This window comes from Apium graveolens, chromosome 1, assembly GCF_009905375.1.
Source record: "Apium graveolens cultivar Ventura chromosome 1, ASM990537v1, whole genome shotgun sequence".
NCBI classification, from domain to species: domain Eukaryota; kingdom Viridiplantae; phylum Streptophyta; class Magnoliopsida; order Apiales; family Apiaceae; genus Apium; species Apium graveolens.
The window spans coordinates 182523392-182528749 of NC_133647.1; the positions used below are offsets into that span (position 1 = coordinate 182523392).

General features: G+C 28.4%; 1 long non-coding RNA gene across 1 annotated transcript; it reads right to left on the reverse strand.

The window, feature by feature from the left end:
• Positions 1-288: 288 nt before the first annotated feature.
• On the reverse strand, positions 289-846 carry LOC141722600 (uncharacterized). The gene is made up of 2 exons (XR_012575615.1): positions 742-846; positions 289-575 (listed from the first exon to the last, which is right to left on the reverse strand). It is a non-coding gene; the product is annotated as an uncharacterized LOC141722600 (long non-coding RNA).
• Positions 847-5358: the final 4512 nt, after the last annotated feature.

The window sequence follows — 5358 nt, forward strand, 5'->3', positions numbered from 1 at the left end:
GTATTTAAGAAAATTACTAAAGATACGTATTTGTAGTTTGGGTATTAACATTGAGATACGCATTTTCCAAATACGTATCATAAAAAAAATTAAAAATAATAAATTGGATACCCATTTGACAAATGCGTATCTAGTACAAAACACGATACCCAAATGACAAATGCGTATCTAAAACGGTATTTTCAGCCATCTACTTCTAGAATGGATATTTTTAGCCATTTACACCAAAAAATTGTTATTTTTAACATTTTTTCTAGGTAGAATCATTATACACAAGTTGCTTGTGCATTCTCTTCACTACAAAATTATTTTTATTATATTTTTATTCCAGTTACAATATTTGCAATGGCGCCGATACGGAAGATTATTACATAATTAACATCTACAATGACAGTTAGTATGTTTCTTGCAAAACCCTCCTTTACCGTTACCGCAGTTGCTCTCACAGTTCTTACCACACTGATCGACATTACAATCTTTAACAATATTGTCAGTGCAACAGCCATATGGAGTTCCATCTGGAACTATTTGAGTTGGGCTTCCCCAAAAGTCGTCTAGGGCAGAAGTAACTTGCTCTGATACACACAATACAAATAAACATTTTAGTCTACCTTGTCAATAATTTATTATTAAAGTTTAATTCCAACTGAACACATAACTAGATAGAAGAAATAGTTGCACATTGAAATAGTATTATAAACTTATGATCATATTAGCAAAGTGTGTGTAAAAAGTGTATACCTGAACTTAATACAAGAAGAACGACCATTAGTAATGCTGTGATTCGCAGTTCTGCAGCCATTTTTTTGCTTTGTGTTATAAAATTATATGTTGAATATATTTTTGTACTTCAGGTGTGTAGGAAAACAATGGCCAAGTGACTGCTTTTTATACACGAATTTAGTTACTTATTACAAAAACCAGTTACATAATAAAGATTGTTTTATTTCTTGCTCATTTAATGAAAAATACTCTTTTGCTTACATTTTCAAAAACAGATCTAAAACTTTTGGATGTACATGTAACGGATCTGCAGAATCTAGTTGGTGTACTTAGACGAAAAAATGTTAAAAATAACAATTTTTTGGTGCAAATGGCTGAAAATACCCATTTTGAAAGTGGAAGACTGAAAATACTGTTTTGGATACGCATTTGTCATTTGGGTATCGTGTTTTGTACTAGATACGCATTTGTCAAATGGGTATCCAATTTATTATTTTTCATTTTTTTTAAGATACGTATTTGGAAAATACGTATCTCAATGGTAATACCCAAACTAAAAATGCGTATCTTTAGTAATTTTCTTAAATACTCAATTCTCAAATGCGTATTACACTTACCCAATTACAAAATGCGTATCCAAAATGATATTTTCAGCCATGTATTTTAAAAATGGGTATTTTCAGCCATTACACCCCAAAAATGGGTATTTTTAAACATCACCCTACTTAGACATGTATTCACAGCCTGCAATTTTTCCACCACGCATATGGCGATTACGTTCCCTCTATTTTTTTTAGGTTTGATTTTCTGGCATAAAGAGATTTGATCACATAGTTAAAATAAAAAATTTGAATAAAAATATATACTAGATCAAATATTTTATTCACAAAAAGAATTATTTCTAAAAAATTATTATAATTACATGGTCAAACCTCCTAAAACTTCGTGCCAGAATATTAAACATCATACAACTAGAGCAATGATGTTGAATAAAGTGGTTAGCTAAAATGACATAAAATAGTGATTATGTAAAATTTGTTGAACTTATTAACTAATTTACTTCGATGTAGTTAGTTATAATGATTGACTACATTTTAAAAATCGCGTGTTTTTATTATTTCAAGTTATTATAAATAGAATGTATTATATTTCGACATATAGATGATGTGTAATTTAACTATAGGTCTATACATTTTCGACAAATATAGTCAATATAAGAAGGTTGACTAAAATTTTAGGTAAGTACTACCGGAGTGCATTAATTTTTACACAATCTCAATAATATTTATTTATGATATTTTTCACACATTTTTAGTTAAATTTTTTTTACACATTGAAAATGCTCTAAACAAAAAAGAATGTTATATTGCTATATAAATTTTTTGATTAAATAATAGTACTATACGATAAAAAAATTGGAATAAAGTAAATTGGAATAGGTAGTGATAGAACTTACTTTTCTTGGGTGCGAGTGAAAACAATTTTTTTAGTTCAGACTGGTGGGCGGGTCCAGAAATTTTTAGATAACCGGGGTTAAAAAATACTATGCACATCAACTCAAATAAAAGAAAGCATGTAAAGATAAATACACATACAAAATTTGCAACTTTAGTATATTATATTATAAATTTAAGTCTCGGATGTTAGTAAACTCGAATCTATATATATTAAATTAGTTAAGGATTAATCATGTGCATTTTTGTTAACTTGAATTTAGAATCAGTTTTTTCGATAAATTTTGATTTAGGTTATAAGTTTAAATTTCACAAAATAATAACATTTACAAAAAATTTTATTAACTAATGCTTATTTGACTATATAGTTAGTGTTTTTATCCTAAATTACGGAAAAAAGGTAAGAAGGGAGCTTATTCAATTTTCTCATTGGGGCTCAACTAGAGATGCACAGAAAACCCATCGGGCCGGGATTTATGCGAACTTTAAAAAACCCGGTTTTTTTAGGGTTTAGACACCGAAATAAATAATTTATTTTTAATATAATATATAAATAATCATATATACCTTAGTTGCTTCTAATATTATAATATAATATTTTAAAAATCATAAAAAGTATTGTATATTTTTAAATTTTATATAAAAATTCGGTTTTTTAATCGGGTTTTTATCTGGGCTGAACCGGACTTTTATCCGGGTTTGTTTAGATCCGGCCTTTTATTCAGACTTTTATAGATCCGGGTTTTTGGGCGTCGGACCGGGCCGGATTTTTGAGAAAAAAGGAGGCTCATTTAAGGCCCGCGGGCCGGGCTGAACCGGGCCGAACTTTTTTCTGGATCGGGCTTTTCTGACTTTTTTCGGATCGAATTGGATTTCGGGTTTCGTATATTTTGAACATCTCTATGTTCAACTAAGATAACAAGTAATTATAATGATAAAATTGAAAAGTTGAAAAAATAACCTGGGCTAGGATCCACCCAAGCCATGGACCCTGTTAAATTAGACATAAGTAAAGACACGAATGTACTACTGTTAAAATTTATTATCCAATATATAATACGTAGAAAACAGTTTGCAAACTTTAATCCAGGGAAAAAAAGAGAAGAAAGATGGGTGTGTATACTGCACAGGGAGCCAGCGAATCGTTCATGCCAAAGAAGTTTGCTTCTGATGGAGCCAACGACTTGTTAATATTCCACTTCTATTCTAAATGAAAAAAAAGCCATTTTCAGTCCTATAAGCTGGTCATATACAAAAACCAAGCTTTACATATTTGTTGCATATTGAATCTTCCATGTTGCACTCCACAAATTGTTACATATCCGAGTTTGACATCAATCTCATTATTTTTATTGTTTCTTCGAAGATAGTTATTCATTTCACGACTACAAGGTATGGACTTTGTCACACCATGTAACCTATAATTCGCGACTTGATGATACTCGCTGCTAAGTATGTAAGAGTGTATTTCATTCCACTACAAGAAAAATGACCTTTTTCTACCAAACAAATCAAACCAGAAAAATTTGGTAGGAAATGATAAAGCAATTTCTACCAACATGTAATCTGGTAAGAATCGCTTTAAGTGGGGCCCAGATTTTGTACACGCAAGTATCAAAACCTACCAATATTGGTAGGAAACTCAAAAACTACCAATTTTGGTAGGTTTTGACCATAATTTTATACCGAAATGGTCCCACCAACCACGCCATCAGCCCTCGTATGTTTTAAGTGTTAAACTTTTTTTTTCAAGAAAAGAAATAATATCATTATTCTGAGACTATTTCCTACCAAGTTTGGTGGGAAATTATTTCCTACCAATCTTTGTAGGTTTTGATAGAATTTTATACTAACACTGCCCCACCATCCACATCACTAGTCCATATATTATTAAAAGTAAATAATATTTTTTCGAAACATGAAAAAAAATTAATAATTCAAGGTCGTTTCCTTCCAATATTGGTAGGAAATGGGTGGAAACTAAGAAAAATGTGATTTTTCGTGTTTTTTGTCCATTGTTTGTCATATTTTTGTTCAAACTCCAAAGTTATAAATATCTATTTAGGTTAGTAGTGAAACTCTAAAGTTAGTTGATTATACTTACAGTCCAGTATTTCTATTTTTTTAAAAAGATATAATTAATATCAGAAAATATATTAAAATAAGAAAACGTTTCAATAAATTAATATGGTAATAGTGAAATGTCATTTTATAGTAAAAAAAATTGAATAAGAAAATAATTATAAATAAGACGAAGAGCGAGATTGTTCGATGTTTGAGTTAGCTTTTATATTCATAGTTTATGAGCTTTCGAAAGTTACAAATTATGATTTTTTTTTCATTTTTTTTATTAATCCAACATTACGGATGTCATGATATTGTATATATTATAATGATATGATAATTTTTTTAAAAAATAAATATATTTGGTTTGCTATTTTAACAATCAACACAAATTTGATACGTGCTTCTTACCAGTGTTTAGTCTCAGATTAATGCTTCAGTTTCTTAAAAAAATATTTATGAACTATCCAACCGTACGGATGATAAAATTTATATATTTTACTGTTATGATAAAACTATTCGAAAAAAATAAATCTATTCCGTTTGCTAATTTAAAAGTCAACCAGTAGTTTGACCAATCCTTCTAACTAACGTTTAGTCCTATATTGAAATTTTAACAATCAACCATTTTTTTTGAAAAATACTTCTAACTAGTATTTAGTCTAATATTGATATTTTGATTTTTTTAAAAAAATATTTATAAATGATCAAACCATATGAATATCAAGATTTATATATTTCAGTGATATGATAAAAATATTAGAAAAAAATAAATGTATTTGGTTTGCTATTTTAACAACCAACAAGTAGTTTGACTAGTAATTCTTATTGGTGTTTACTCTTATATTGAAATTCTGATTTTTTTTAAAATATTTATGAACGATCCAACCGTACGGTTGTCAAGATCTATATATTTTAGTGATATAAATTTTTTTTTATAAAAAATAAATTTATTTTGCCTATTATTTTAACAATCAACCAATGGTTTGGATAGTACTTCTAAATAATATTTATTCCCATATTCATATTTTGATTTTTATAAAAATATTTATGAATGATCCAACCGTACAGATGTCAAGATCTATATATTTTAGTGATACTATAAATTTATTCAAAA